Genomic DNA, 11,219 nt, shown 5'->3' on the forward strand with positions numbered 1-11,219 from the left:
GGGAAGTTTTTAAATACCTACCGAGAGCAACTAAAAACATCATTAGAAAGGAAAAGATAAAATATGAAAGCAAGCTAGCAAATAGTATCAAAGTGGATAGTATGTTTTCTCAATTATGTTAACAATAAAAAGAGAAATAAGAGTGGATATAGGACCACTAGAAAATGAGGCAGGAGAAATATTAACAGGGGACAAGGAGATGGCTGCTGAACTAAATGAGTATTTTGCATCAGTCTTCACTGTGGAAGACACTAGCAGTGTGCCTGATGTTGTAGTGTGTGAAGGAAGAGAAGTGAGTACAGTTACTATTACAAGGGAGAAGGTGCTCAAAAAGCTGAAAGACCTAAAGGTACATAAGTCACCCGGACCAGATGAATTGCACCCTAGGGTTCTGAAAGAGGTGGTGTTAGAGATTGTGGTGGTATTAGAAATGATTTTCGAAAATCATTGGACTCTGGCATGGTACCAGACGACTGAAAAACTGCAAACATTACTCCACTCTTTAAGAAAGGAGGAAGGCAGCAGAAAGGAAGTTATAGCCTGATCTCAGTGGTTGGGAAGATGTTAGAGTCAATTGTTAAGGATAAGGTGATGAAGTATTTGGTGACACAGAACAAAATAGTACAAAGTCAGCATGGTTTCCTTCACAGAAAATCCTGCCTGATGAACCTGTTGGAATTCTTTGAGGAGATTACAAGTAGGATAGATAAAGGGGATGCAGTGGATGCTGTATATTTGGACTTTCAGAAGACCTTTGACAAGATGCCACACATGAGGCTGCTTACCAAGTTAAGTGCCCATAGTATTACAGGAAAGTTACTAACATGGTTAGAGTAATGGCTGATTGGTAGGAGGCAGCGAGTGGGAATAAAGCATCCTTTTCTGGTTGGCTGCCAGTGACTAGTGGTGTTCTGCAGGGGTCGGTGTTGGGACCATTTCTTTTTATGCTGTATATAAATGATTTAGATGATGGAATAGACGGCTTTGTTGCCAAGTTTGCAGATGATACAAAGACTGGTGGAGGGGCAGGTGGTGTTGAGGAAACAGGTAGGCTGCAGAAGGACTTAGACAGATTAGGAGGATGGGTAAGAGAGTGTCAAATGAAATACAATGTTGGAAAATGCATGGTCGTGCACTTTGGTAGTAGAAATAAATGTGCGGACTATTTTCTAAATGGGGAGAAAATCCAGGAATCTGAGATGCAGAGGGACTTGGGAGTCCTTGTACAGAACACCCTAAGGGTTAATTTGCAGTTTGAGTTGGCAGTGAGGAAGGCAATGCCACATTAGCATTCCTTTCAAGAGGTCTAGAATTCAAGAGCAAGGAATGTGATGCTGAGGCTTTATAAGGCACTGGTGAGGCCTCACCTTGAGTATTGTGAACACTTTTGGGCCCCTCATCTTAGAAAAGATGTGCTGGCACTGGAGAGAGTCCAGAGGAGGTTCACAAGGATGATTCCAAGAATGAAAGGGTTATCGTACGAGAACCGTTTGATGGCTCTGGGTCTGTACTCGCTGAAGTTCAGAAGGATGAGGCAGGATCTCATTGAAACCTTTCAGATGTTGAAAGGCCTAGACAGAGTAGATGTGGAAAGGATGTTTCCCATGGTGGGGGAGTCTAGGACAAGAGGGGAGGATAGAGGGCCATCCATTCAAAACAGAGATGTGAAGAAATTTCTTTAGCCAGAGGGTGGTGAATTTGTAGAATTTGTTGCCACGTGCAGTTGTGGAGGCCAGGTCATTGGGGGTATTTAAGGCAGAGATTAAGAGTTTCTTTTTTTTTTATTAGCTTTTTATACATTTTCTACATTGCTACAGATAAAAAAAACCAGATCGAAATGAAGAACATTAATACAGTGCAAAAATAAAAATAATATAATACAAAAGAAGATAATTGAGAAAGCACCCGAATTGAAGATACGTAAAATTAGCATCCTCCCCAAACCCCGCAACAAAAAAGAACTCCAGACCAACCACAACACAATCTAGAGAGTATACATCAGGACATTCAAACCCCCAAAACTGTAAATACACTTAGCAACAGAAGATATTAATGCCTACTACCAACAAAAAAGGAGCTGAAAACAAGGGACCGAAAAAAAAACCTTAGTTAAGAGGAAGGTTATGAAAATACTCAATAAAAGGTCCCCAGACCTTATGGAACTTTGTATCCGAATTAAGAACTGAATAATGGATTTTTTCAAGGTCTAAGCAGGACATAATATCATTAAGCCATTGAGCATGCGTGGGCGGGGCAACATCCCTCCATCTAAGGAGGATTAAACATCTTGCCAGGAGAGAAGCAAAAGATAATATTCGACACTTAGTCGAACTCAGACGTAAATCTGTCTCACCCAAAAAACCGAACAGAGCAATTAAAGGGTTAGGTTCTAGGTGGTGATTCAGAATACAAGATAACGTTATGAAGAAGTCTTTCCAAAATTTCTCCAAGCTAGGACAAAACCAGTACATATGAATGAGAGAGGCCTCGCCCCTTTTGCATTTATCACAGAGAGGACTAATGTTAGGGTAAAATCGGGATAGTTTAGATTTAGACATATGGGCTCTATGAACAATCTTAAACTGTAAAAGGCAATGGCGAGCGCAAAGAGAGGTTGAATTAACCGATTTGAGAATCGAATCCCAAGTCTCATCAGATAAGGAGATATTTAAATCATGCTCCCAAGCCATTCTAATTTTATCCACAGGGGCACGCCGTAAGGATGCTAATTTATCACGAATAAATGATATTAAACCTTTACCTAGTGGATTAATAGAAAGAAAGAAATCCATAACATTTTTCTCAGGCATTTCAGGGAAGTTAGGAATTAAAGGATTAATAAAGTGTCTAATTTGGAGATATCTAAAAAAATGAGCATTGGGCAGATTGAACTTAGCAGAGAGCTGTTGAAAAGATGCGAAGCGATTATCAATAAAAAGATCTTCAAAATGTCTAATGCCCTTCCTATACCAGTCATGGAATGCTGAATCATACGTAGTAGGTAAAAAAAAAGGTGATTATGTAAGATAGGGCTAGAAAAGGAAAAACCACGGAAACCATAGAATTTCCTAAACTGAGCCCATATACGCAGAGTGTGTCTAACAAGAGGATTAACAATTAATCTGGACAAACTACTAGGGAGTACAGAGCCAAGAAGTGCAGAGATAGATAAATCTTTAGTGGAACTCAACTCCATTGCCACCCAATTAGGGCACTCGGGTTGGCCATGGAAAAAAGACCAAAAGGTAGCACAACGTATATTGGCTGCCCAATAATATAAACGAAAGTTAGGTAAAGCCATGCCACCCTCTTTTTTAGATTTTTGGAGATAAACTTTATTAATTCTAGAGCGCTTATTCTTCCACAGATATGACAAAATAATAGAGTCTAAGGAATCAAAAAAAGATTTAGGAATAAAAATTGGGATTGATTGAAATAAATATAAAAGTTTAGGGAGAACATACATTTTAACAACATTGATACGACCTACCAAAGACATAGATAGAGGTGACCATTGTAACAGACTCTGTTTTATAGTATATGAAAGATTGGCAAAATTTTCACGAAAGAGATCTTTAAACTTCCTTGTGACTGTAATCCCAAGATAAGTAAATTGATTATGAACTACTTTAAAAGGGAGATCACGAAATGTTAATTCTTGTGCTTCTTTATTAATTGGGAAAAGTTTGCTCTTATGTAAATTAAGTTTATAGCCAGAGAACTGGCTAAACTGATCAAGAAGTGAAAACATTGGAGGTAAGGATGTAGACGGATTTGAAAGAAAAAGTAATAAGTCATCAGCATAAAGAGAAACTCTATGCTCAACACCCCCTCTCCAAATCCCCGTCAACTCAGGACAATTTCGAAATGCTATAGCCAAAGGTTCTATAGCCAAATCAAAGAGAAAGGGACTTAAAGGGCATCCCTGGCGGGTGCCACGTTTGAGGTTAAATAACTGGGATTTCTGAAAATTAGTCAAAACAGAAGCAGTAGGACACAAATACAGCAATTTGATCCAAGAGATAAAACTTTGACCGAAGTCAAATTTTTCTAAAACTGCAAAAAGGTAGTTCCACTCTATACGATCAAATGCTTTTTCCGCATCGAGGGAAATAACACATTCAGGAATCCCAGTTGAAGGTGAATATAAAATGTTAAATAAACGCCGAATGTTGAAAAAAGGAAGACGATTTTTAATAAAACCAGTTTGATCATCAGAAATAATAGAGGAGATAACAGTTTCTAATCTATAAGCCAAAACTTTGGCCAAGATTTTAACATCAACATTGAGCAAAGAAATCGGCCTATAGGAGGAACACTCTGTTGGGTCTTTACCCTTTTTTAATAAAAGAATAATAGATGCCTCATTAAAAGAGGGTGGCAATTTACCGTAATTAAATGAGTCAGATAATACTGAGAATAACTGAGGGGAAAGAAGTGAAGAGAATGATTTATAAAATTCTATGGGGAACCCATCAGGTTCAGGAGATTTCCCTGAAGACAATGCAGAAATTGCAAAAGATATTTCTTCTGATGAAATAGACACGTTAAGTTTGGCTTTAAAATCAGACGAAAGTGAAGGAATATTCAGATTATTTAAAAAATGATCAACAGAGATATTGTCATTCAAAGATTCAGAGGAATAAAGTCGAGAATAGAAATTTTTAAATGCGTCATTGATTTCTAGGTGATCCGATGTAAAGTCTCCATTCTCCTTCCGGATCTTTGTAATATGTTGTTTGGCTTTGGAACGTCTCAGCTGATTGGCTAGAAATTTACCAGATTTGTCACCATGAATACAGAAGCGACTCTTACTTTCAAGAAGTTGGCGTTCGACAGGTTGAGTGGACAGAAGATTAAATTTAGTTTGAAGTTCTACACGCTTCTTGTATAATTCAGGATTCTTAGTTTGAGCATACAGTTGATCCAATTCTTTAATCTGATTAATGAGGTCTAATCGATCTGCACAGGACTTTCTATTAAGATTTGCTGTATAGGAGATAAGAGTTTCTTGATTGGACATGGCATCAAAGGTTACGGGGAGAAGGCCGGGAACTGGGGTTGAGGAGGAGATAGAAAAAAGTATCAGCCATGATTGAATGACGGAACTGACTCGATGGGCCAGGTGGCCTAATTCTGCTTCTATGTCTTTTGGTCTTATGGTCTAAATCCATGCCGTCATGGGAAGAACATACAAACTCCTTACAGACAGCATCGGAATTGAACTGTGACACCCACAGTTGTAAAAGCATTGCACTAATCACTATGCTACTGTGGCGGCCATTATGTCATGTCAAAGATTTTCCAAATATTGGCCAGGTCACCAGGTAAGTGTCTTCATATTAGCCCGGGAAATCCCTTACAACAACCTTGGAGCAATTGAGATGGTCCCACCTCCATCAATGCAACAAATAATCAGGGCACTAAGCCAGGAATTTGAGCTCAGGCTTCTACACAGGCATTTGAATTCAGCACCTTTCAACTCCAAAGTGAAAGTGCTACCCATATGCCTGATGTTTAATGATGGACAGAAACATGTAGAAGAATGGAGCACGGCAGTATAATCAATCTTACGCACACCGTCAGACTCGAGGCAAAAATTGCCTTGCCTCAAATCTGACTGTGCTGGAAACCAGAGATGAACGGGATAATTCTGAATGATCAATTTGAATGAGTAACAATTCCATCAAAAATAGAAACAAACAAATGCCTCTCTGCTAATAATCAGAATCGGGCAAATAAACTATTCTCAGGCTTCCAGCCGAGTACAGGTATAGGTACAGATATCGGCATGGAAGCCCAAGGTGAGTTTATTCGACGTATGCACCAGGAAAGCACAAGATCTTTTTTCAATCAGAATCAGGTTAATTATCACCGACTTATGTTGTATGCAATCCATTGTTTGACAGCAGCAGATAAAACTATTAATTACAAAATTAGTAAATCGTACAAATAAAAGAAATAAAGTAATGCTCAAGAATTCATGGACTGTTTCAGAATCGGATGGTGGAGGGGAAGAAGGTATTTTGGAATCATGGAGTGTGGTTTTTCAGGTTCCTGTACCTCCTCCCCAATGATAGTAACCAGAAGAGGGCATGTTCTGGGTGGAGAGGGTCTTTGGCAATGGACGCCACCTTCTTGTACTTCTTCTTGAAGATGACCTCTATGGAGAGGGGAATAAAGAAGTAGAAAGTGTACCGATCCAGGTTTTTATGGAGTTATGTTTGTTTTCCAAGTTTTGGAGTGTGTCTTAATTTGTCTGTTCGTGGTGGATGCCTTGAACGCACTGCCTGGTGTGCTGGTAGCGGCAGATACAGTGGGGGCTTTTAAGAGATGCTTAGATAGGCACATGAGTGTGAGGGAAATGGAAAGATAGGGACATTCTCCAGCCAGAAGAGATTAGTTGATCATTTGATTAGTTTAACACAACATCATGGGGCGGAAGGGCCTGTTCCTGTGCTGTACTGTTCTATGCTCTATTAGGTCAGTAGCATACCTCCAAATTGTACTGGGAACCATCTACTTCTGACCTCCAGCAAACCGTTGTGCACCCCAGAAAGCCCAAAGATAATCGTAGAGAAAGGATGGTAAATAACCTTCCTTGTAGAAATGAATACTGGTGAAGTCTTAAAGTAATCAATAACACCTGAGAATTGGACTGTAATGTCAAAAGAATTCTTTATTGATAAATTATTTTCATGTTTGTTAATAATTAAGTTTAAAAACAAAAGCTACAGTGATTAAATAAGCCAATTATGGTGATCGCTCCTAAATTTCAATCCTAACACATCAACCAGGAACGTAGATACTTTCTTTCAGTTTCAGTTAAATAGCCAGCGACGTTTACAAGGAAAAGATAAATGAAACTAGAACACCAAAATTAGGTGCAAAATTATGGGTTGCTGGTTTCTGGAACCACTGTTTCCTCTACGCTGTGCAGGTACGCGGCCGCACTGTAACCAAAATGCTCCCACGCACATACCATTTCTTGCTATGCAACTGGAATTTAACATAATAATAAATGTACCACAACCTTTTAATCAGTTTAAAACACAACTTTGAAACATTTTAGAGTTTCAACTTATTTGCATTGTCAGTGTTTCAATTTTCTCTCTAAATATTCATAGCATGCATATTACAAAAAAAAATAATTTAACGTGTTGCGCAGTTTTTGGGCTGTGTAAAAATTTCCTGCTCAGAGCAATGGTTGGCCTGTGCAGATGTAAAAAAATGAGAGGGAACATCACTGCGAACTGAATAATTTGAGCAAGGTTGCCAACTTACTTAAAGAAACAAAAAAAGAAAAGCTCAAAATAGCTTAAATTTTAAAGTGATTGGAGGAAAGTATGTGAGCAGAGGTCAGAGGTAAGCTCTTTACACAGAACTTGGTGGGTGCATTGAACACCCTGCCTGGGGTGGTGGTAGAGGCAGATACATTAGTGAAATTTAAGTAACTCTTAGATAGGCACATGGATAATGGAATTGTGGAGGGCTGTGAAGGAGGGAAGGGTGAGATCGATCTTAGAGTAGGTTAAGAGATCAGCACAATATCACGGGCCAAAGGACCGGTACAATACTGTAATGTTCTATGTTCCAAATGCTCAGGAAGTCATGCAGCAACAGTGGAGATTAAAATTGAATAAAGATTTTGTGTTGATTTGAAGTTTAAATACATTATTTAGAAATTCATTGCCATTTGATGCACTGTACTGTAGAAGCAGCCAATATAGTCTGGGGGAACATTCTATCTCCCTGAACAAGCATGATTTCCTGATGGCCAACCATTTCAATTACAATCCCCATTCCCTTTCCCATATGTCAGTCCATGGCCTCCTCTACTGGCACAACACAGCCATTCTCAGATTGCAGGAGCAACACCTTATATTCCATCAGGGTAGCTTCCATCCTGATGGCATGAACCTTGATTTCTCTTAACTTCCAGTAATTTTCCCCCCTCCCCCTACTCTCTTTTTCCATTTCCCACTTTGGTTTCCCCTCTTACCTCTTCCAGGTGCTCAGCCTCCTTCCCTTTCTCCTATGTTCCAATCTCCTCTCCTATCAGATTCCTTCTTCTTCAGCCCTTTACCTTTTCCACCTATCTCCTCTCAGCTTCTCACTTCACCCCTTCCCCCATCCACCTGGCTTCACCTACCAACTTCTAGCTTGTCCCACCTCCCTATTCTGGCTTCTTCTCCCTCCTTTTCCAGTCCTGATGAAGGGTCTCAGCATGAATGATCAGCTGTTTTTCTGTCTCCATAGATGCTGCCTGACCTGCTGAGCTCCTCCAGCATCTTGGGTGTGTTCCTCTGGATTTCCAGCATCTGCAGAATCTCTTGTGTTTAAGATCTGCTGTAAGTTCTCTGTTCTCTTACTCTTCATTCTGAGATTGTTTACCCTTCTACAACCATAATGAACCGTTGCAATGAAATGATCTGTTAGGATGGCATGCTAAACAAAGTTTTTCCCTCTACCTTGTACATGTGGCAACAATAATCCAATTTACCAATTTTCAACATTTGGAAGGAAGTCCTGAAAGCAGGTGACTCATTATAATGGATATATCCCATGGGTTATATACAGTACCTACCCAGATGGCAGACATTCCCTCTCATTGCATGTCATGTAAGTATTAACAAGACAGAAGTTTTCTTAACAAACAAGGAAAGGTCTCTGTAAACCATAATTACCCTTGTAAAAAAAAAGAGAAACTGGCCTATGTTTTTGGGCAGATTTCCTCAGCTTGAAACCAAATGCTGCAAACAGGAGGAGCAGTGTCTGATCGGCCACCACTGCTGGGAAAGGAATTGATTATAATCCTAACATTCAGCCTTAACTGTTTCTCTTTCGCTGCTGTCTAACATACCGAGAACTTCAAGCATTTTCTGTTTTTATTTCAGATACGTCAGGAGGACTTCTTGAAATTGTTTTGAGTGTGGAAAGGGCAGACATATAATGATGCTTTTATCTGTAATTATTATCCCAACTAAGTCCAGGTACAGGGCAGTGCAGATAATGTATTGGTATATTATTGTCATATGTTCCAACATACAGTGAAAGGCTTGTCTTGCATACTGTTCAAACAGATCAAGTCATTACACAGAGAATTGAGCTAAAATAAGGTAACACATTAACAATGCAGAATAAAGTAAAAAGATCATAACAAGGTAGATTGTGAGGTCAGGGGTCCATCTTATTTTACAAGTGGTCTGACCAAGAGACTGATAACAGTGGGGTAGAAGCTGTCCTTGAGCCTCGCGGCGTGTGCTTTCAGATTTTTGTATCTTCTGCCCAATGGGAGAGGGGAGCAGAGAGAATGCCCAGGATAAGTGGGGTCTTGGATTATGTTGGTTGCTTCACTGAGGCAGCAAGAAGCACAGACAGAATCCATAAGAGGGAATCCTGTGCACACTATAACATGGGCAATTGTGCAATTTCAAACAACTGGCTTTTAGAGTTTTCCTTTGGTATGATCTCATGGACCCATTAATTAACCAAAGTGTGGTAGGACAGTGCTTCCTGCTGTCATTGAATCACAGAGTTGTACAGCATAGAAACGGGCTATTCAGCCCATCAGTTCTATGCCGCCATTATGCCTACCTATACTAATCCCTCTTGCCTGCATTAATTCCATACCATTCTACGCAATGCTCTTTCACATTCTTATCCATGCTCTTTCAAGTAAGAACATAGAAACAAAGAAATCTACAGCACATTATCGTCTCTTTGGCCCACAATGTTGTGCCAACCATGTAACTTGCTCTAGAAACTGTCTAGAATTTCCCTAGTGCACAGCCCTCTATTTCTCTAAGCTTCACGTACCTATCTAAGAGGCTCTTAAAAGACCCCATTGTATCCGCTTCCACCACCTTCGCTGGCAGTGCATTCCACGCACCCACCACTCTCTGTGTGAAAAACTTACCCCTGACATCCCCTCTGTACCTACTTCCAAGCACCTTAAAACTATGCCCCCTCCTGTTAGCCATTTCAGCCCTGGGTAAAAGCCTCCGGCTATTCACACGATCAATGCCCCTCATCATCTTATACACCAAAGATTGCATTCTTGTCCATTTGTCTTTTATATGTTTTACCATTCCGGCTTCAACCATCTCCTCGATCGCTCATTCCAGCTCCCAACTAATCTGTTTAATATTGACCCCTCAGATGTCTTTTAAACCCACTCTCTCTTACTTTAAACCTACGCCCTCTAGTTTTGAACATCTCTATCAGAGAGACTATCTATGCCTCTCATAATTTTATATTCCTCCATCTATTCTGAGTACCTAGAGTCAGCTTTAATATCACCAGCCTAATGTACATTGCAACTCATAATAATAAATATTGTTAATTATGATAAGAATTTATATATATATTAAAAGTTAATTTTTTAAAAAATAGTGCAAAAAGAGAAAAAAAGTAGTGAGGAGATGTTCATGGGTTCAATGTCCATTCTGAAACCTGATGGGAGAGTGGAAGAAGGTATTCCTGAATTGTTGAGTGTGTGTCTTTGGGCTCCTGTACCTCCTCCTTGATGGTAGCAATTGGATAGTATATGGACAGGAAAGGAATGGAGGGTTATGGGCTGAGTGCGGGCCAGTGGGACTAGGTGAGAGTAATCGTTCGGCACAGACTAGAAGGGCCGAGATGGCCTGTTTCTGTGCTGTAATTGTTAAATGGTTATGAGAAGCCATGTCCTGGGTGAAGAGGGTCATTAATGATGGATACCACCTTTTTGAGGCATTGCTCAAAAAGGCGACATGGATGAGATCCCTTCATGATCGAATATCAAATATGCTTCCTCACACAACAAAACATGGCCAAAGTAACAGGCAACCAGGCTGGAGAATGTTGCAAATCACCGTTATGACCTCTCTACAAAATGTTCAGGGTCAGCTTTGGAAGGGAAATCTACATTCTAGGCTTGGAGGCAGAGTAACAGAACAATACTTGGTCCCATCAAGTAAAAATAGCTAGGGTTGAGATGGGGTATGAAGGGCCATCACAGAAATGCCTCTGGATCATTCCCAAAGTCCATTTCAGGAAGGATGTGGAGGCCATGGAGAGCGACGCTGACTTGATTGGAGGGTATAAGGAGAGTTTGCACAGATTCGGGTGGCACCGGAAGCTGAGCGGAAACCTGACAGAACTTTATAAAAATATGGTTGGAACAGATAGGATGGACATCAGAATCTTTTTCCCAGGATGGAGACTTCAAGTACTAG

This window comes from Hemitrygon akajei, chromosome 10 (assembly GCF_048418815.1).
Source record: "Hemitrygon akajei chromosome 10, sHemAka1.3, whole genome shotgun sequence".
In the NCBI taxonomy this organism is placed as follows: Eukaryota; Metazoa; Chordata; class Chondrichthyes; order Myliobatiformes; family Dasyatidae; genus Hemitrygon; species Hemitrygon akajei.